The sequence below is a fragment of the Mauremys reevesii genome, linkage group 9, assembly GCF_016161935.1.
Source record: "Mauremys reevesii isolate NIE-2019 linkage group 9, ASM1616193v1, whole genome shotgun sequence".
NCBI classification, from domain to species: domain Eukaryota; kingdom Metazoa; phylum Chordata; order Testudines; family Geoemydidae; genus Mauremys; species Mauremys reevesii.
The window spans coordinates 15691097-15714319 of NC_052631.1; the positions used below are offsets into that span (position 1 = coordinate 15691097).

The 23223-nt window shown below is 43.3% G+C and overlaps 1 protein-coding gene across 2 annotated transcripts in view; it reads left to right on the top strand.

Moving 5' to 3' along the window:
• Positions 1-404: 404 nt before the first annotated feature.
• Positions 405-23223, top strand: part of SLC7A14 (solute carrier family 7 member 14) — a 73995-nt gene continuing 51176 nt past the window's right edge. The window contains exon 1 of one of the 2 annotated variants that reach the window (XM_039489024.1): positions 405-774. The gene's annotated coding sequence lies outside the window, so the exon portion shown is untranslated. The remainder of the gene's footprint in view (positions 775-23223) is intronic. The other variant, XM_039489025.1, reaches the window with a different exon arrangement.

Below are 23223 nucleotides of genomic sequence, written 5' to 3' on the forward strand. Positions count from 1 at the left end.
GGGACAGAGGCAGGATCACACCCCCTTTCAGACTCCCTCCCACTGGGTGGGAATCCACTGGGATTCCCCCCACCATCCCAGCCCCCCCTCCCCACTGCATGGGAGGCTCAGGCAGGGACTCCCACCCCCCACGCCCCTGTGGCTGGGGGGCTAAGCAGGGGACCCCATGGGAGGCTAAGGGGTGCAGGGCCGCCAATGGGGGCAGCAGCTGACCCCCCCCCGGGAACCCGTCACCCAGGGCCGCTGCCGCTGCTCCGCGGGGGCGCCCGGCCGCATCACGCCTGTGGCGGCGGCTCTGCCCGCGCCGCGCGGATCACGTGGCGGCGGCGGCGGCGGGGCGGGGATGGGGAGCGCTGAATAATTGAGGCGCTGCAGCGCCCGGCCTCCCCCGCCCTGCCGGCCAGCGAGAGGCAGACGGGAGCCGCCGGTGCGGTACGCGGACCCCCCTCCCCCGCCCGCGGGAGTCAGACTCGGAAGCGGCTAACGCCCCGCTCCAGCCACCAGCTGCTGCTGCTGCAGCCTCCTCCACCCCGGGCGGCGCTTTGCAAGCCCGGCCCCCTCCCCGCCGCTTGCCAGGGCAGCAGGAGCTCGGAGCTGCAACCCTGCCTCTGCCACCCGCCCCATCTCCATCGTCTGGATCCTTGGGCTGCAGGTGCTGCAACCCCCACCCCGGCCGGGCTCAGCTCCTGCATCCTCCTCCGGAGACAGCCCGGAGCTGCCAACCCTCCCCGCACCAGCTGGGGTGAGTCGAGCTCCTGCGTCCTCCTCCCGTGGGTGAGTGAGTGCTGCTGAGCCCCCGGGCATGGCCAGCTCCTTGCCGGCTCTGCTGGGGTCCCCCCCTCGCCTCCCTCCGCGCCGGCTGCCCTCAGCATTGCCTGGGATTAGGATTATACTGGGGGGGGGGGGGAGACAGGGGATGGAAGGAGCCGGAGCCTGTTCTCCTGGGTGGGGGTGAGGCATCACTTCTCATGCTTTGGTACTTAGGAGTTGCCCCTTTCACCCTCCGTAAGAGGCTCAGAGGCTGCCCACGTCCCTGGAGGGGATGGTGCTGGGGTGTTTGGGGGTCCCCTCTCTTTATGCTGTTTCCTCCCTGCCCATGGGACGTTGAGGGACAGTCTGATCCCCGGAAGAGGAGCCATTCACAAATGGATTTTTGGGGGGTGTCTAGGTGTGTATGGGGGGTGGAGGTGATGAGGACACTGTCTGGGCTCTTTGCCCTCCTCTTCTGCCACCACCTGGGTGCTCATTGGCCTGTGAGGGAAACAGGGTCAGGGTGTTTGGAAGTGAGGGTACCCCCTCACTTCTCACCCCCCCACCCCGTAAGAGCTGCCCTAGATACTGCCATGTACTAAAGGGATGCCGAGGCCTTGCACGCCTAGAGCAGAGCAGCATCACCATTTGAGAAGAAGCAGACAGCCAAGGCTTTGGATATGAGCTTCCCTAATGCTGGGAAATGAGAATCCAGCACGAGCTGAGAAGTAATTCACCTGGGATATTGTTTTCGTTGCCTTCCATTCTCCTGCATAGCTTTTTCTAGCTTTGGCCAGAACACTAGAGAAGGGGAGGTGCTGCCTTGGTATCTACTCCTGTTACAAGCTAGGAGGAAACAAAAATGAAGAAAACCAAACTGACTTCTTAATGACCTAGCCAGACTGATTCTAGAGGAGAAATTTGTATTTTTTAAAAGTGCTAGGAGCCTGTACTGTAAAGAGGAGCAGAAGACATGATGGGTTTAAGTCCGATGAGCTCAGGATTAATAGGAGACAGAGAGTGAGATAGAGCAAAGTGAAAGGATAAACACAGACTGATCTGAATTAAATAATATGAACCTAGGAAAAGCTTTCTTCTTACAGGTTCTGAGAGAGAGTACGCTCACAGGGGACTAGTGGGACCGAAGGGAGTAGGGGTGGGGGTTATAAAAGATGCAAATTGGATGAGGGAAAGAGAAAATGTAAGGAAGGAAATTAAGTGAGTGAGTAGCTGGTTGCAGATAGATGACAGGATCAATGTGATCTCCTTTGCCATCAGACAGGTCTCTACTGTAGAAAGGAACTGGACGTCATCATCATATTAGATGTTGTTGACGAAACACAGAACCTTAGCCAAAGGGGGCTAATTTTGCTTGTTGTGAAAGTGATTCATCCATTTCTCTAAGAGCCGGGTTTTACTGATGGGTTTAACTCTATGCACGTCATAGCTGTGAATTCTCTCCGTCTCAGTTTACGGGTGTGTAAAATGGGAATATAATAATTTACCTACATTGGAGCAGTGTTATGAGGATTAGTTGATGTTTGCACAGCATTTTGAAGGGGAAAAGGGCTATCTAAGGGCTAAGTATTATTAACAAACCCCAGTGACTGAAAAAATAACAGGAGTTCTATACAGTAGTACAGCAAGAAGCACGGGTGCTGTTCAAGGTGCTGAAATCTCCATTCTTGGATCAGCAAAAGGATCAACTAGATAGTGACAATGCAGGCATTAAAAAACAAACACCAAACACAACAACAACAACCACCACCTTGCATTAAACATTATGACTGAAGCTGGAAAAAGTCAAGGCATCAAAATTATGACTGTCACATACTATCCCTGATCTATGGTTGCAAAACCCATTGCCATCACTAAGAGAAGGATATGTCCCCAAATGTAGGGCTTGACCCTCCCATCAATTTTCATAACTCCCATTGAGTAATATGCTCTATGGGAGAGTGATTTCTAAAGCACACTAACATGTTGCACATTAATTGGTACATTAAGACCCTTGGGGCACTTTAAAGTAGTACTGCTTGAAACAGCACTATGTTAAAGTGCACTAGAGTGCCTTTAGCGCACACTAGCAGCGTCTACATGGACCAATTAATGTGCAACACATTAGTGCCCTTTAGAAATCACACCCCTGTAGACCACATTAAATCACTGTGTAGACAAACCCTTAGGCACTTTTGAATATCCAACCATCTTTAAGCCACTTTACAAGCAGTGGACCACATTCCCCTGCGGTTTTCATTGCCTGTTAAATGTCAGTTTACATACCATGACTTAGTGCATCCCCACTGAGGTGGTGTCAGCAGGGCTCCTGCAGAACCCACAGTAGGAATTAAAGTTGCTTCCCAAACCCTGCAGAAACTCTAAGAAGGGCAAACAGTGTCCCTCTGACACAAATTAACTGCATTAATCTGGCCCATTAATGAATTAATCCTCTCAATATCCCTCAACAGTACACAAGTACGTTACCATGGCAGGATATATGTTCAATGGGCCAAAATTTGTCATTTGACACTACAAGTTGGGTTGATAAAGATAACTACACCTGGATGTGATATACTTAGACTTTTGTAAGGCATTTGACTTAGTACTGTAGGATTGTCTGATTAAAAAATTACCATTAGCAATATCAACAAAGCATACCTTAAACGGATTAAGACCTGGCCGACAGGTTTCAAAAAATAAATGTAAATTTGGAATCACTGAGTGAGGGTGTTTCTAGTGGGTTTCCACAGGGATCAGTACTAGACCCAACACTTCTCAACATTTCAGCAATAGTGTGGAAAACAATATAAAAATCACTGCTTATAGAGTTTGTGGATGACACAAAGATTGGCAGAGCAGTAAATAATGATGAGACTGATGCACTATTCTAGTATCCACTTCTGGTGTCCACATTTTCAAAAGGATGTTGAAAAATTGGAGAGGGTGCAGAAAAGAATGAAAAAAATGATTCCAGGGCTGGAGAAAATGCCTTATAGTGAAAGACTTAAAGAGCTCAATCTGTTTTGTTTATCAAAAAGAAGATGGAGAGGAGACTTGGTTACAGTGTATAAATATCTTCACTGAGAGAAAATACTGTGTACTAAAGGGGTCTTTAATCTAGCAGAGAATGACAGAACAAGAACCAATGGCTGGATACTGCAGCCAGACAAAGTCAAATTGGAAATAAGACATAAATTTTTATCAGTGAGGGTGATTAACCAGTGGAACAAACTACAAAGAAAAGGGTTGGATTATCCATCTTTGATTTCTTCATATCATGACTAGATGTCTTTCTGGGAGTTATGCTTTAGTCAAACACAAGTTATTGGTGTCAATACAGAAGTAAGTGGAAATGTAAAGGCCTATGATATACAGGAGGCCAGATGACCTAATGGTCCTTTTTAGTCTTAAACTTTATGAATCGATGAATCAGGCCCCAGGGTAAAAAAAATCCCCGCTGCATACACACACTCAGTTCCCTGCAGGAACTTCAGCACATACTCTGAGAAGAGAATGAGTGAGAAGCCACCTCAACTTTGATTGCCTTTTTCCTTCATACTGCCTCAAGACTTTAACTTTGCCTAAAAGGAACTTTTCTTTGTATGCATCAAAGACAAACAAATCTTACATGCCTCTTGGGCGAACACACATTTTACACTGATCTAAATAACTTCTTAGACTCATCTGACCAATGTGCAAATTCATCCCTAGTCCAGCTTCATTGACTTCAGTGCACCAGGGAAGAATTTGTTTTAAAGGTGTATACACAATCTTATGTTCCTTTTTTTAAAAGCAACGTTTATTTTGGACACCGTAGATCATAGTGGCCCGTAGTCTATTGTGTAAATCCTGCTCACATATCAAACTACTGACCCAAGAAACTTCTCCCCTCTTTGGATAAAAAACTGTTTTCTTAATCCAGGGGGTGCACATGCCCAATAAGGGCATGATCCTGCTCCCATTGAGGACAATGGGAGTTTGGTAGTGATTTCAGTGAGAGCGGGGCCAAGCTTGAATGGCCAAATTCTTTGCTCCCTGTAAACTGGTGCAGCTCCCCTGAAGTTAGTGGGTTGGCAAAGGGTCACATAGGGCTGGTCTACACGGGGAGGGGGGGGGCGGTTGATCTAAAATACGCAACTTCAGCTATGCTATTCACATAGCTGAAGTCGAAGTATCTTAGTTCGACTTACCTGGCCGTCCTCACGGCAGCAAGTCAACCACTGCGGCTCCCCCGTCGACTCCGCTTACTCCTCCTGCTGAGGTGGAGTACGGGCATCGATTCGGGGATCGATTTATTATGTCTAGACGAGACACGATAAATCGATCCCCGATAGATAGATTACTACCTGCCGATCTGGCAGGTAGTGTAGACGTGGCCATAGAGTTGAATATAGCCGTAGGGCTCCATGCTAAATATCCTTATGACATTTTAATTGAAAAGACTGCAGAAAATAGTTGATAAAGAAACTAACTCAGACCCTCCCAGCCCCAACCTTGAAATACCCAAACATATCAGTCCATTGTAAAACAAATTATCTGGAAATTTTCTGTTTAAATTATTAAATATTTTCTTTAGTAATAAGAATGCAAACAAGAATCAAGCATTTCTCATTTGGGTGAGGTGGTGGGATTCCTCAAACTAAAGAGCAATTTTTGTGTCTTTCAAACTGGTTAAAGAAATTAACTCCCACACTGGATCTTGAACTGTAAAGTTCAAGGCTATATGTAGGCCTGAACCTACCATCTTTTTGTGAGTAAAGCTGTCTTTGTGGGAGCCAAGGGCATGCAAAGGTGCAAAATCAAGAATTATGGCAATTTTTTGGCTAATTTCTGAAAATAAGATTTATAATGGAAAGCCTGGAAAAATCCTAATGGTAGTAGACCAGATACTCATCTTAATTACCACAATGTAAACTCAAAGCAACTCCCATGAAATAATTGGAGCTACTCCTGGTATAAATGAGAGCAGATTCTGACCTAGTGTCACAAAAAGAAGAGATTCATTAAATATTATTCACTCAAGCAGTGAGATACAGCTGAGTTATGAATGTTAATTGAGAACAATGTTGCTAGTATTTAGGAAATGTTTTCATGACGTGTGGTTCCCGCATCTCACTATTAACGTCAACTCTGGGCAATATGGTTATTGAGCAAGATCTCAACACAGGCTGTGGGCCCTGCTAATGTTGACACTTCTTCCCTTTTCTATATTGGCTTGACTGGAATGTTGTTACTAGATCATTGTTTTTCCCTGCAATAAAACCATCAAAGTGAAGCCCAGGCATTTATAGAAAATAAACAGTGAGATGGAGCCATGCAGGAGACTGACATTCAGCCACGTGATTCTATTGTTTTGTTGTCATTCTGCATTACTTTTATATCAATAATTTACTGAAAGACATAATACCATAAATTAACTCTACCTGGCAGGTGAACAAAAGAACAGCTTTTACGGCACTACTTTTCAAACACTGCATTCTAACTCATGAGCCTTTCTAAAATTACAGAGCCAAGTAGTTTGTTCTTAGCAGGGAAGTAGTTTATTGCTGAATAAAATAGTTATTGCTATTATGTTACAGGCATGTAGGGGGGATTTAGTTGCTGAATCTTTTATGCAAGTGTTTTTCAAAATGAGTAACTGACCCATAAATAAGCTCAGTAGAGCAGAGCCGGTATATGGAGCACCAAGACTGATTCTTTAAGGGAACATCACTGATATTAAAATGCAAAGATAACTCTGTGGCATTCTGAATTTGAATAAAATATTAAATTGAAAGCAAAGCTAAATCCCATTGTCCTTAATGGAGTCAAAACTTCCACTAGATTCAAAAGGATTATTGCCAGAGTAAAGGCTGCAAAATTATCCCTATGTGTATTAAATTGGCTCAGGTAGTGAGTAATGGGGTATATAAAGCCTCTTATTTCTAGGTTACTGTTTTGAATACAGCCTGTTCTGGCAGTGACTGCAATGTGTTGCCATGTTTAGTGGCCAATATGAAATAAACTGACCATCTCCTTCCTGTTCCCAGTGCCACATCACCACCCCTTAGGCACTAATCAGCAGTCTTGCTGGCCAGGGTTTAGATCAGGTTCAGCGCAGCTCTTTAGACTATTATGGAATCATAGAACAGGGAAGGACCTCGAGAGGCTATCTAGTCCAGTCCCCTGCACTCAAGACAGGACTATGTATTATCTAGACCATCCCTGACAGGTGTTTGTCCAACCTGCTTTTAAAAATCCCCAATGATGGAGATTCCACAACCTCCGTAGGCAATTTATTCCAGTGCTTAACCTAAACTGCCCTTGTTGCAACCTAAACTGGTGTCCAACCTAAACTGCCCTTGCTGCAATTTAAGCCCATTGCTTCTATTCAGTAATGACCGCGATAGCTATTATGCACAACTTCCCCATGTGGACAAGCCTTTATATTTGACCCTCTGCCTCAGTTTCAGAGTCAGCTCATTACTGTATGATGGGATTGAGATAATCAGAGATAATTCAGCTGTCATACGATACTATGGACTTCAGTTCACTGAAGTCCTGTTTGTTAAAGAGCCTGCTAAGTACTAGTTCTTACAACACCAGTCAAAGAAATCTCTCAGACAATATTGCCAATGGGTAATTCAGATGATGCCTTCCTTGTTCATTAATCAGGTCAGCTGCTGAATTCCCTGCTGCTGTAAAAGAGTGCAGCTCCTTTGACTTCAGTAGTTTTTCCTATTTGCATCAGCAATGAATTTAGCCCTAAAACTTTAGAAGTAGTTGCTGTACAGACAGACAGACAACTGGTTACTACTGAATAAGGTATTTACAGTACCTAGACCATTCTTCTGCTCCCATTAAAGTCAGTGCATGTTTTGTCATTGATTGTCTTAGACAGACACACAATGATTAATAACTGCACCTGTAACTGCTGAATCCCATAAGAGCAGAATAGATGGCTGGTGCAAAAAGCGGTCAAGCGAACATTTATTCAACACTTGTGTGTATCACTGAACATTCGTTTCAAAACCTCGTATGGAATGTCAGTGAAGATTTTGTATGTCTTAAAGAAACAATTTGGGGTTGAGTTTAGCCCATTTTTTAAAGCTGTGTAAAAATAAACTTTATACCAATTAAAATGCTTCCATGATTTTTAAAAAAATTCAAATAGAAACACACACATACCCCTCAATCTCCCCCAGCAGTGTTTGCAAGCATCTCGTGAAAGTGAAATTAATTAGAAACAAAAGTGAAACAGGGTCATCTAATTGAGTTGTCAGAGTTGAATGAAAAGCGAAAAGGAAACAAAGTCTGAATGCAAAGTAACACAGCTGTCTGAAGCTCTTACAGTTAGATTAAATTTTAGGAAAAATTTTCTAAATCTCCTATGCTGTAGTTTGAACCCATTGCCTCTTATCCTGCCCTCTGTGGCAAGATTCTTTCAGCTTTAATAGAACAAGGAGGGTGTTTTGGTAATACAAGAAAGGAAGTGAAATATGAAAAGCAGTGGGGGCCATGAGATCTTCAGTTTTGAACAACCAATTACATAATCATGTATGTAATAACATAACAGGGAAACATGAGATAACAGAACAGAACATGGGAATTTTGTAAGTTCATTTGGCTGAAAGTTCCACCAGAAGCAAGAACCTTTGTAAGTCATATTTCAGCAGCAATATTCTTTATCATACTTATAGGTATAGATGGTCCTCTTTCCACACCTAGAACTCTCCCTGGGGATTGCTTGCATGGTTTCAAGAAAATAATATTGCTCCTACTTTTTTTGTGGTATTGTCTTTTGACCAACAATGCTATTGTAGAAACATCCTAGTCTTAGATATGCGTTCATAATTCATTTACTGGGAGATATCACAACACACTCATGCTACTGCCTGGGTTTTACTCATGCTACATACTACGTAGGTATCCATCCCTTAACTTATGAAGATAAATGACTAACACACAGATAATGTACTATCAGCAGGGGCGGCTCCAGACCCCTGCACGCCAAGCGTGTGCTTGGGGCGGCATGCCGTGAGGGGCGCTCTGCCGGTCGCCGGGAGGGCGGCAGGCGGCTCCGGAGGACCTCCCGCAGGCGTGCCTGCGGAGGGTCCGCTGGTCCTGCAGCTTCGGTGGAGCATCCGCAGGCACGCCTGCGGGAGGTCCACTGGAGCCGCGGGACCGGCGACCAGCAGAGCGCCCCCCGTGGCGTGCCGCCGTGCTTGGGGGCGGCGAAATGGCTAGAGCTGCCCCTGACTATCAGTCATCATCTTTGGTCAACTCCTGTTCACAGTATTCATGTGAACAGTTACATTGAAATCACTGAGACTAGGTGAGTGGGCAAGGAGGATTTGGCTAATCCTGCAGACATATAATACAAGCTCTTGGACCCAATCCTTCTCCCATTCTTCTAGTGGGAGGTTTGCTACACTGCAGTCTGGAGGTATGCCTGCAGCACACTCTATGCAATATTGATGGGTCACTCAGCCAGGACACGAGTTCTCAGGCCACTTAATGAAAATCTCCACTGACGTAGGTCATTTTCATTAAGTGAGTCTAGGACAGCAGCCACAACCTTCCATCTCAGCAATCGCCTGGCCAATTAACCCCTTACAGTCTGTGTTGAGGATCCTCTAGTTCTTTTCCAACCAGCTTTCACTTATTTAGGAATCAAACTATATTGCAGTCTAACATACCAGTCCCATCTAGAACACTTAAAGAAAAAGATCACCTCTCGGATTGCCTTTGTTCAGAAGCAAGCGGGAACCTCCTGGGGAGCAGAGGCAAATGTTTTGCAAACCTCAGTCCTAGGGCAGGTATTCACTCCAGAAGAATGTTGTGTCGTACTTTGGGAAGAAGTCAGCATATGCATCTCATTGGTTCAGAGCTAAACACTACCACCTGTATCATTAGAGGTTGCCTTAGTCACACACTAATGTCTAATTGATAGGCATTGGCTCATATAGCTCCCTCAAAACTTCACTGAGATGCCATCACCCTTAAAACTGCATAGAGAGCTATGACGGATGAAAACTACCTGCTGCACACAAGGCTGACAATGGTTCCAATAGGCGCAAATAAGCAATATACATGTCCGGTAAGAAGAGCCGCTTGCCTCCAGAAGAAAACACTTACACCTACAGTTCCTGCTGACTTGCCATGACTAGTGTTGTGATGTCCCTTTGCGGTGGCCATTCATATACTCGTGTCCAGTTCTGCTGGCCCAGTGGCAATCTCAGATAAAAATGGCATATTCGGGCCAACAGCCATGTCTGTGCAGAATGGCAGAATAGAAATAGAGACAGGGATAGAGACAGCCTCGCTCTTTCTTGTATGAAGTGCATAACCATCCAGCAATATAGCATGTATTATATGGTTGCTTTAGGGAAATTAATAGGCTATATATGAAAAAGTGCATTTTCCTATTATGTTTTCAGGAATTTCCTTTCTTCAGCCATCTCTTGCATTAATTAGTTGATTAGCAAAAGCATGGAAATAAGGCAGCAAGACATAATCAATTACAGTTGTATAACCGATGAGAGAACATGATAACCCATTAATCAAGCCCCACGCGTGCACAAAAAAAAGACTAATGCATCTGAAAACTGCAAGAAGAGAACCACTTTTGAAAGGCGAATGTGTTCACAGTTTGAGAAGATTCAGATCATTTACTGAGCAGAGGGGACTTAACAGAGAGGGTGAAAAGCTACTGGAAAGTGGGAGCCTTTGTCAAGCAAGGAAGAAAACAAAATACTTAACCTCAAAAAAAGAGAGTCACAGTTTTTTTTAAACAAAAATTTTCAGAGTATAGCATGGGGCTTAAACAGGACATGGTGAGTTTTCAAAATACCTGGTTTCTTTCAATTTTTAGATGATTGAATCTTTCTGTTGAATAGTCATATTTCAACAGCCTGCCAACACTACTATAATGTCTTCAACTCTTGGAGCACAAATTGCTTTCTCCAGATACCACATGTACTGTAAGCCATAATCTCACGATAATGAATTTCGGGTAATACAGGCCAGTATGGGTTTTGAACTGGTGACCTAGAGATGAAAGGGCTGCAATCTGAAGCAGCTCCACTCCTTTCCTTTTTGCAAATAACAATTTTTAGTGTGTTCTGAAACTGACATGACTATCTTTGTTAAACAGCAACAACTTCAGCTGTTCTAGCATCTTCAGCCTTATCCCACAAACTTTTATTCCTGCCGGAGGCCCATACTCTCAGAAGAAGTCCCATGGAAGTTAATGAAACTACATATGGGAGTAAGGACTATTTGGTGTGCAAACTATAACTTCTGCAATGATAGAGTCAGGGGGAAGCAAAAGGCCCACTCAGGACACTGACAGTTTGAGTGGGGCAGACAGGCCCTCTCAAGCACAAAAGCTGCCAGAGGTAAACACCACTAAGGTAAAGGAGAATGGTATTTTTCCCTTTCACTAATTGCAGACAACTCCTGAATGCAAGGAGCAGGTTTGCATGTGCTTTTTCCACGTATCACCATTGTGGGGTTATTCAGGATGGAATAATCCACAACAGGTCAACCTTTCCCTTGAATAATTCTGCCTGTCTCCAGCATTCTTGGTCTTCTAGAGCTTGTATTGCCCAGAAGGCCATAGATACACAGTATTGCCAACCCCAGTTGTTCAAAACTCATGAGTCAGGTGCCCCAAATCATGAGATTGGCTTAAAATAAAGGAGCTTTTTAAAGATAATACATTTGGGGTACTTTTTATATGCCTTCTGGGTTGAGGCTTTTGGATGAAGGTGAGTCACATTTTCAAGCGTCTCACAACCACAAGAACTAAAATCTCACTTTTTAAAAAACAGAAAGCTGAGATTATTCACATAATCACATGACTCCAGGAGCTGGGGCTTTAAGAAATGGACCAAATATTTCAAGGCTCATGAAAAATCACTCATAAATCACAAGAGTTGGCAGCACTGGGTATTTTATATTATATCAGGCCATAACTGCGGGCTATTAATTTCAATAAAGCTACTCAAAGAGTGAGGTCAGCATAAGAAGCGAGGTTGGGGGAGAAGACTGGTCATATAGACCAGATTTTAAGAGGTGCTGTGCACTTGCAAATCTCATTCATTTCAATGGGAATTGTAAGTATTTGGTCCCTCTTGATATCAGACCTGTGTTTTAAATGCTGATCATTACTTTTCTTGTTTGGAAGGTGTAATGTCAAAGTGTCATGCCAGTTCTTTCCTGAACAAGATAAACTGTGTTGTTGCCACTGAAATTCGCTATATCCAGGAAAGAAATAAGCTGTCATTATGATGTATCAGCCAGCACTGCCAATACAGACTTTGTAAAAGTAGAAATCCACCCCATGTAATTAGAATGCTTCACACATTAATAAAAAAACTTTTGTGAATTATGTCAAATGAAACAGCTCTCATGATTAGCCTCAAGTAAACTGTAATGGTTTTCATTTGAAGATGAGGAGAAACAAAAGGATCTGCAAAGAAAAGAGCAGCAAAGTAATTATAAAGCCTTCATGCTGCATATTATTAAAGGAAATACTTATTTTAAAAAAAATGAACACTTATGTCTAAGTAATTATTTCTTACTATTAAAATGATTGGATCAGTGCTACCAAATGGCAGCCTGACCACCATGGCATAGTGAGATGTGTTATATAAAATTAGCTCTCACCAAGACAATAATTACTAAAAGTATAACCTGACAAATAGCAAAAGGCCCACAGTTCCAAACACACAAAGCTCTAGCTACTCATCCCTAATTAACACTAATGGCAATTGTGCCGCTAAAATCGCACACACATTTACTTGAAAACAGATTGCTTACTATGAAGATACTTCATATGAGAAAATATTACACATTGATTTTTTCAGATGTCTCTGCATTACAGGGTACAGAATCTCTAATGCCCCAAGTAGAGCTGGCGAGTTCAAAGTGTAAACCTATTGTTTGAGTCTAGTGCCTCAGAATTTGGGTGACCCACATGTGATAACTTAAACTCTGAAAATCCCATCTTTTTAGCACTTAGAGCCAGAGTTTTAAAGGAAATCAATGGGAGTTAGGTGTCTAAATACCTTTAAAACTCTTGCCATTAACACTTTCTGAAAATCAGGCCCCTTTAAGGTATCTCACATTGGGCACCAAACTTGAGGTACTCAAAATCACTAGTTCTTTTGAACATCTTGACCAGTTCGTTTAAATATTATTCTTTTTATAACCCCTAACCACAGAGAAGTATAGGGCTGCAGTATTTGACAGTTGTCAATGATAGTAATGTTTACATATGGAATACAAATTCACTCAACTGTGGCAAATGAAAATTGGAAAGTATAAAAAATTGTTATAATTATTTCCTAAATAGAATGTAGTATAAGTGGTAGAGCCTTACAGTGTTTGATATGGTATTGAGATGCTTCAACCTCCTCTGCAAACACTAGCTAATTAATCCTAACTGCACCCCTGCAAGATAACAGTTGTCTCCATTGTACAGATGGCAAAATTGAGGCTGAAAGGTTAAGTGATTTGCCTATGATCAAAGAGGGACTCTGTATCAGAGGTAGCACTGAGAAGTTCCTGGTTCCCAATTCTAAACTCAAACCATTATTCTAGTGCTATTTTATGTATGTTCATTAGCAGTACTATTAAGGCTTTTATTTTGCAATCTCAGACACCAATGACATATTAGACCTTTTTAACAAATGTGTAAATTGACTATCACTGTATCTATCATTCGGATTCCTTTTTTGTCACTAAATATTCTGTTGCAAATTCAAATGGAATGTTTTAAGCATACTGCATTTCTTAGAACGTATTCAGTCTTCAGACAATCTTTTAAGTCTATCTTAGACTATGCATGGTTGTGCACCGCTCTATACTTTGTGTAGTCATTTATACCTGTGCAAAGGGGGTGTGAACCCCGGTGTAAAATGCAATCAAATCAGAATTTTAAACAAGATTTCCACAAGTGTAAATGACTATACAGTGCTCAGGGTAATAGATAATCTGATGCTTAGAGTTACATGGGATGTATTTTACTGGGAGGTAAAGATACTATTTGAATGAGCATTACAGAAATGCTTCTAATAAAATGTCAATTTATATTATTGGGCAGATGTAGTAAGACCTATTAGTTACTGATACCTCAGAATACATTAAGCATGTTAGGATAGAATAAAGTAGCAAATTGTCTGTCAGCCCAATTCTGTGAGCTGCTTTTTCTTACGTGTCAGCAGTGGTTAATATAGATGAGCTGGAGAATGTGCCATTGGCTCTTTGACAGAGTTGTCTGTGCAGATACCACCTTATGCCAATATTCATGCCTATGATGTTCTACTCAGGACTGAGAGCCACTGTGCTATTCCTCTGCCTCAATAAGAGAGTTTGGCTGGAGATTAGATTGTCAGTCAGCTCCCTGCCACCCCACCTCATCCACAAACTCCTTGAGATTCTGCCAGTCTTTACCTTGCCTTCAAGGCAACGGTCAGTGAACCCCAGTTCCCCAGAGATATCTCTCTGTGGTGTCCAGTCCCTCTCACAGAAATTGTTAAGTTTGCTGCCTCCAAAGATACAGTGTGCATATACCAGCCTGTTAGGTTAGCTGCAGCCTCACATGTCACTTCAACAAAGCAGCACTTGGTTTATAATAAAACTAAGAAAAAGTTTATTAATTAAGAACAGAGATTTAAGAGATACTAAGGAAGAGGGGGAAAAAGACAGGTAAGATTACAAACAAAAAATAAAACATACTTTCTGGTGTCTAAAGCTTAACAGATTACAATCCTGGCCTCAAGCAATTTCTAACCTATAATCAGTTCCCAGAGACTTCAGCCCACATGGTTGAAGGATCCAACTTTCACTGCTTCCAAGAGCTCTGGCCTCTTCCGTCAGAATTTCACAATGCCTACCCTCTTTTCGACATGGTATTTTTTATTATAGCAATAATGCAGACTATTGTAAAGAACCAATGTAGGCTGGACAAATTGTTTGTGACTTGGGCAGCGTCTAATTGCATGAAAGGTTAAACCAGCAATTGATGTAGGTACTTAATGGCCTTCACCACCAAGCACCTTACGGAAAATGCCAGTTTTAATCTCGGACATTGTAATTAGTTGCCCAGATTCCCCATCCTAGTGCTCATTTTAGTACTCAGGTGTCTGAAACTGCTTTTTTTTTAAAAATCTGCTTTAATTAGTTAATCCAGCTTCCTTCAAACAGAATAATGATTAACCCAGGCAACCCACTGGTGGGGTGTGGAGGGAAAAGTAAGTGACAGAGAGAGAGAGAGAGAGAAAAGAATCTGCTAAAGTTAACGATTCATGCATGTTATTTTGACTACTAATGGAATACAGTACAGGTTTTGAGGACTCCTGGGTTCCATTTCTGGTTCTGTTGTTGACTTGCCTTGTGACTCTGGTCATGCCATTGAACCCCTCGGTGCCTCAGTTTCAACATCTGTAAATGGGGATAATACCCATCCACCTTACAGCAGCATTAACATTGGTAAAACACAAAGGTACTGAAATGAAAGGTGCTATAGAAGCACAAAGTGTTATTAAATCCCCCAAAATTTCATTTTACTATTAACAAAAAAAAAGTTTTAGTTGATGGAGAACAAAACTTGACTGAGCTTAAAATAAATCACTAGCTCAATTTCAACCAAAATTTGTATTTTAAAAGCAAACAACAACTCCACTCAGGCTGAGAATTTATACGTCAAAATTCAGCCCCATGTCAATGTTAAGCACTCAGGGCCAGATCCTGAAACTAGAACTATATGGATGAAGCCCCGCACCTGCCTGGAGCCCCATTGATTTCAAGGATGTGTCCTTGGGTGATAAATCCCTTAATTCAGTGGTTTTCAACCTTTTTCCCATTTGTGGATCCCTAAAATATTTCAAATAGAGGTATGGGCCCCTTTGGAAATCTTAGGCATAGTCTGCAGACCCCGCAGGGGTCCGTGGACCACAGGTTGAAAACCACTGCCTTAATTTAACAGAAAGGTTTATAATGGAAACAATGACACTACTATTGTTGTATCACAGTGAGGCACTGACATAGTAAAAAAACAAACCCCAAATCAGATTACATTTAAAAGGTACATAAGAAGGGAAAATACTAGCTTGATGAGCATCTTCACCAGAAGCATTCCACCTTATCTACCTTATCTACAGTGGCTCATAACTGCTGTCAGACTCACTTAATTGTATTGTGGGCAAACTGAATTGCATTACTGACGTCATTACTTTCCCTGCTTTAGGAGATGTATTAAAGTCAATAGCGTCTATTCATTCAAATCAGCCTGCATCACAATCACCAGGCTAATAATTAATAAAGAGGAGAGAAGCCTAGCTGGTGCATTTCTTCCTCTCTGTTTCTCTTGTCTTTCATCTCAGGTCCGAGCTGTGCTAACTCAGCAAGCAGTCCGTAGTCCATTCGAGTCTGGTTTAACATTTTAAGCTCGCATTTTAAAGACATGGTACTACATTCCTTGTGCAGTCAATGGTCCACAAAAAAAAAGAATACCAGATAACGCTGTAAGGGACATCCATGAGAGCAAATCATTCTTCAAGGGAAAAATAAAGCCCTTATTAATATTTATATTATAGTAGCACCCAAAATGTGCTAGGCACCTAGACAAACAGACAGGCACTACAATGCTAAAGGAAAGGTCATGTCCTAAAGAGCTTACAATCTAAAGAGACAAAGGGTGGTGTAGTGTTGCAACATACAAGCAAAGTGATCGGGGTAATAATACCTCTCAGCAGTTCCATTTTTGCAATCCTGCCAGGTGCTAAGGGGCTGTCCATAAATTACATAATGTATTGGGCTGGGTGGGTCCTTCATTACTTAAATTTGACAAGGGTGTGGGTCTTGAAAAATCACCAAAAATGTGTCAACTCCCAGCTAAGCCCAGGGAGAAGGTTTGAGGTGGACTTTGTTATCTTAGTGTTAATCTCTGTTAATAAAACTAGGGTCCAGGAAAAGGGCAAGGTTGAATTCAACAGACTGTGTAGGCTGTGTCTGAGAGCAGGTTGGGAAAAGCATCTGCCTTGTTCCTATAGTCCTAAAGCAGGCAAAACGCCCATTGGCAGGAGGGAGTGTTTTCCCCGTGTCAGGATGTTAGGGGCACGCCCAGAGTCTATGATTATCGACTCCAGCTAATTCCATTTGCTGTGTTCTGATGTGCCTCATTTCAGGGCTAGTGCTTTCGTAGCAACTGGGGTCCATTGTGTCTTAATGCTGCACCATCTGCTTCATCCAAATGCGGTCAGCTGCTGCTAGCACCAGAAATCAACATAGCCCTAAGATACTGACATGGTGTTTTGTGCAAATTCTTCAGAGCTGCCCTTCTGAATTTTTTAGATTAGTTTTGCAAACCCCCACACATGACAAAATGGCATTTGTTTAAAACATACCGTGGTGCAGAGCACCTCTCTCTCTGATGCTAGGTAGTCTGAAGATTACAGGTAATATTTGTGGCATAGCTGTCTCTTTAAAAAAGCACTCAGTGTGTGGGGGTGATTATCGCACTACAGTGTAGCGTAATTAGGATTTTTTATAATTACTTTTGTAATAACACAATTGATTGTGCAAAACCAGGGGAAATCCAACCCGTTTTATCTTAAGGAGAGCCCCTGGTTGGCTCCCTGCTAGGATTAGTGGGGAAATCGCAGTGGGAGTTGTCATTTTTAGTTTATCATCAGTGGGTTTCTTTTTAGTGCTTTGTTTTTGCATCCCTGATACTTTTCACTTAAAAAAAAACAACAAAAAAATGTCCTCTTAAAGCCCCTCTACTTTAGTGCCTGTTGTGACTGGAACTAATGGGAATCATTAACCAGACAAACCTTGTCTGCACTATTCTTTTCCCCCCTTAAAATCTCCTCTTGTTGCAGCTCCATTGATGTTAATAACAAAGGAAGCGCTAGTGTGGATGTGCGGTGGCTGTAGTTGTGGCATTTAAACCTGCTGAGGGGAGGCTTAGATGACTTGGTGCTAAAAATGCCAGGGCCTGGTCTATACTAGTGCTTCCACCAATGCTACCACTGGTGGCGCTGCACCAATACTAATGCAACAGTGGGAGAGTTTAAGTAAAATACCAGCAGAGACCCAGCCTTAAAGAGCTCTCATCAGTCTCTTGCTATTAGCCAGCAGCGAGGCACTGAAGATTTAAACATACGTCTCAATTGCCTCATATTTATAGAGTGACTAGATGGTAACTTGAAAATATCGGGACCGCCGCAGCCTGCAGGGGGAGCGCCTTCGGCGGCAATTCGACGGAGGGTCCTTCGGTCGCTGACTGTCTTCGGCGGCATTTCAGCAGCGGGTAAAAAACCTTGCCACTAAAGACAGAAGTACCCACCGCCGAATTGCCGCCGAAGACCCGGACGGGTGAGTGAAAAAAAAAAAAAAAGGCCCGAAACAAAATATTAGGACAATTGGCGTCCCAACCGTAGTTCGGTCGGGTCGCAGGACAAACTGTTTGAAATCGGGACAGTTGGGACATCTGGTCACCCTGCATATTTAGATTTAGTCTTGAAGCTCAAGGTGACACATGAACTTTCTTTTTGGCATATCCACCTGAGAAGCCACTGTTCAAGCCACTACTATAATGGCAGCAGATGTGGCAGGGCTAATAGGGCCAGAGAGAGGCTAGCAGATAGTTTTGCAAAATGAGAACCAGACCGTTTGGATCCACATTCTACTTTCCTTGAATCACCAGCATGAAGGGAGAGGCAGGGAATTTAGATTTGAAAAACCAATAGAAGTACGGCCTGCCTCTTGTTTTAGTAATTTAAAGGCCCTGATCCTGCAATGAGTTCCATGAGTAGGGTCCCCGCCCCATGTGGAAACAATGGCAGTCCACCTATCTGGAGCCCGTTGTAGGATTGAGGCCTGAATAGCGATCCAACCCCCGCTCCAGCCACGCTGTGGGAACACATTTATTGCCCTGCTATGCTCTAAGTCCCTACGGTGCTGTTTCCTCTCCTCTTGAATCACAGACAAGTGGAAGATACGAATAATCAAGCTGAGCACTTACAATATATTGAGCTTTACATTAGCAGACATTCCCCCAGTGAGGGAAGCAAGTTGGTTTTATTGTGAGTATTGACAGACAGCAGCTGACATAAAGCATGGCAGAAAGCAATGACTTTTCCTGGCTGTGCGGCTTGGCCTGCTCTTGTGCAGGGAAGGGGACATGTTTTTTCCCGGAACAGTGTCAGTCTGCACCAACTAGCTCAGGGCTGGAAGCCAAAGCCTCCTTCAGTGCCTGAGACACAACCGTTTCCTAATTAGCTCCACAGTCCACAAGCCAGCGCTCAGCACTGTGTGGGGCTATGGAAGCCAGCTCTCACAAGTGCTGAGTATGGTCGTTTTTTTTGACAGCCCCACTGGAACGAGGGAAACATATGAAAAGGGGCATTGAAACCACAGTCATTCCCAACGGAGAGCAGAAGACAGAGAATCAAGGGTAAAAAGAGCTAGAATTTAATAGAGATGAAATTGTTAGTGAACGATATCCTTTCTATTCAACTATTGAACCATCCTAAAAAATTCTGTAGCAGAGATACAAAAACAAACTAAATCTTTATTAAATGCAGTAGGTGATTCAAAAAATTCTACAGGGTGGTTACCATTTTCTACCACATTCTCTAGGACTCCACCAGAAGAGTTATTTGAGGATCCATTTGAACTCTCTGGGACTTTAACACTCAGCATTCTCCCAGAATCTGTGGGATGCCAGGGCTGACATAGCACTTGGCCTCGTAGATCCACACTGGCTCTAGCCCCTTGTGGTTCCCCTCTGCCCCCCACAATGGGATTCAAATGGAGCCAGGCTACCATGTGGCCAAGGAAGAGCACTACTGTCTACAAGGCCACTCAAGCCTTGTCTTCACTAGGAAGAAAGCTGGATTTTTACCACATGGTAAAATCCTGTTGTGGACAAGGCAGTTGTAGTTTTCACATGCGTTAGCTGGTTGAGGCAAACCCCAAGCTCCCCTCGCCCTGCCCCAGTCTTTACATTGACCTATTAACACATGTTAAAACTGCAAGCTGCCTAGGATTTTACCTCGTGAGAGTTATCAGGGTGGGGAGAAAACCACCCTTTTCTCTAGTGTGGGCATACCCTGGGAAGAAGTCCAGAACAAAAGAAATAGAGACTCAGGCTTCGTTATCTTTCTTGGGAATCTCCAAAGGGCCAGATCGAGAATATGCATCCCTGCCCCCAACCAAATTATATAATTTGAATATAACCCCTTCATCTCTGCCCCCAACTCCTCCCCACCTCATCCCACAGGGCAGATTCCAGCGCACCCTCCATGGGGTTTGCAGAGGAAGAGAGTGGTAGAGGGGAAGGTGTCTTGGAGGTAACTGAGCCCCACTTCTGCACAGGACGGGGAGGAGAGATGTGCAGAGGATTCCTTCCATTCATGGAAGCGACGGGGAGGAAAATAAACCCACCTTCTAACATTACTCAGGCAAACTCAAAATTGGCTTCAAACTTGAGTAAGGCCCCTATGATTTGGCTTTTTGATGTCTTTATTGCTGTTGAGTTTCTCCTTTTTAGACTCATTCTGTACCAGTTCCTTTGAAACTGTTCGTTACACAGGATCAGACTGACTCCCCTCCCACAAGCAAAATGCATGGGGCCAGGCCAGGGCCGTGGAAAGAGGAAGACTCCAAGTTTCAGCTCCTGGCATGGTCCTGAAAGCATTCTTTCTGGTGGGAGAGGTTTGAGGCTGCAGGTTTTGGTGGCTTCTCCACATCCTAACCCTGTGAATGTAAGGGATCTATGAGGAAGGAAAACCCCTTCCATGCTGTAACAAGAACCCCCGGCAGGGCTGGGAGGCAGGGACGGCTGCTGCTGCCTCCTCTGCTCATTGGTACTACAGTCCCTTTCAGCAGACTGCTACCATTGGATGGGTCACCTTGACCCTGGGCAATACCAGCTCCAGAAGGGACCTAATGGGAGGTTCTACAGCTCTCACCCGATTTTCATGCACAAATACAGGGGGCCTTCAAAAAGAGCAGCCTCCCCTGAGACACCCCATACTCCTTCACCCCATCCTCTGAACTGTCAGGAACTCTGTCTGCACAGAGCTCCAAGGGAGGCGTGTTGGCATGGGGCAAAGGTGGGAGTGATGCTGTGAAAGCAGCAACCCCGTTCTGCCAGAGAGGGGCAGACCTATATGTAGAGGGGGCCCACAGGGGCACAATCCACCCCATTGATAAGATTAAAAAAAGGACAGACAAGACAGTGAATGAGGTTATCAATGAGATTTGCATTATGAATAATTCAGCAAATGTATCCATGAGGTAAAGAAGATTTGTGCCTGTAAATTCCTAGACCGATAGTGCTGATTTGATTGCTGTTTTAGTCAATTTACCCTAATGAAGAAGAGTGTTGCAGTACAAACAGCACTGGCTAATAAGCGTGTGGTTGCAGCAGTAAATGTTAGCTCATAAGAATGCAGGCTGGAAGAATTGACTCAGACTGGTTGGCAATGCAGACATTCTGCTTAATGGCGTATGGCTTGGCAATCCAGTTAGAACTCACCGAATGAGAGTTTGCTTTCTGCTGCAAGTTATTGGTGTTGACACTGAAACAGGCTCTCCTGAGCTTTCAGGTTTTATAATTAAAAGAGAGGATGATAGCCAGGAGTCAAATCCTGCCATCTGAGCACCTTTCTTATTGGCTCTGGATGAAGAGAAGTCTCTTAAGACCTACAGCTTTATATACCCAAGATATGTAGTATGCTGATCTGCCTTATTTGGAGGTAGGGGGTTCTGCCGGTCAGAAATGATCAAAGCACAACACAGAGCAAAGCAAACCTTCCCAGACTATCTATCTGTTATTTTAACTGTGTATAGCAGGCTATAAGAAATTACTGGGGCAGAGCAGAAATGAACTATTTGTCACTGCTTCATATAGTGTTTTATGTCCATGAGATTTTTTTCTAGGCTTTCAAGTGGGACAAAGGGAAGCTTTCAAGTCTGCAAAGAAACAATGTACTGATGTAGTTTAATTAAAATGCTTATCTGAAACGCTTCCAGATGTTTCAATATCATAACTGCAGTTATCAAAAGTTAGTCTCAAAGTACTGAAATGCACTTTCTTCCTTAATGATTCTTAAAAGGATTATAAAAAACCTGATGTTGCATAGAACTTCATGGCTGACACTTAGTAATAGCAATGAAAGAATTTAGGATAATCTCTATTAGCTGAAATCACTATGGGGCCTATGAAACACAGTGGAGAAGTTCTGATACCACCCAGGAAAAGCCAGGGGTAGACATAAAACACAACATAGATACAGTAGATAGTTAATTACAGTGTCTGTATATTATATCACTTGAATGTAATTTTATCAGGACTTTCATTATAGTAACAACATAAAACACTTACTGGACAAGGCCACTGTCTCCACCTAGGAGATCATTGCAATATTAGTATGTAACAAATTTCTTTGTAATTCTCTTTGACATACTTTGAGTATGAAAGGGACTACCTACAGCCATATTCAATCACAGCCCCCTTTAAAGTCTCAGCCACGGAAGGACCTGCCCCTAACATTAGGAGCATGCTCACTATGTCTCCAGGGACATTCCCAAGAACCCATTTGCAATATACGGTGCCTGGGATGGGGTCTGTGATTCTGTCCAGCCCAAACAAGGAGGCATTTTGTGTCGGTTAGAAAGGGGGTACTTGCACCTTGGAATGAAGAGCAGCCTATGCAGCTGCACTTCACAGCTTAGGGGCTTTGGGCAGCCCAAACAGATACACTCTAACATTCAGAAATCTTAAGGCCAGAAGGGAACATTAGATCTGACCTCCTATATAAGACAGGCCACACAATTTCACCCCGTTATCTCTGTATTGAGCCCTATAACCCGTGTTTGACTAAAGCATTTCTTCCAGAAAGGCATCCAGTCTTGATCTGAAAACATCAAGGGATGAAGAAGAAACCACCACTTCGCTTGGTACTTTGTTCCAATGGTTAATGACCCTCACTGTTAAAAATGTGTGCCTTGTTTCCAGTTTGAATTTGTCTGGCTTTAACTTCCAGCTACTAGTTCTTGTTTATGCCTTTCTTTGCTGATATCTCCTAAAGGTGAAGGGACTTTATACTGTGGTCAAGTCACCTCTCCATCTTTTTTTGATTACCTCCCCAGATTGAACTCTCATGGTGCGGCACAAGGTCACAGAGAGACAGTGAAAGAGCTGACGACAGAACCCAAACCTCCTGACTCCGAGTCTGGTGCCCTAGACATTGAACCATAAAATTTCCCTGCAACTCTGAAACAAGTCTTGTACCTGGTGCTGGTGCCCATTATAAAAATCAAACATTTACCAAACTCTGGCACGAGAGGGAAGGACTGGTGAAAAAACTATATTGTGGTGCATGGAATCAGAGTCAAAATTTCAAAAGCTATCATATGGTGGTAAAAAACCTTGTGGGATCAGCCAAACCACAACCAACTAAACAGAAAAGT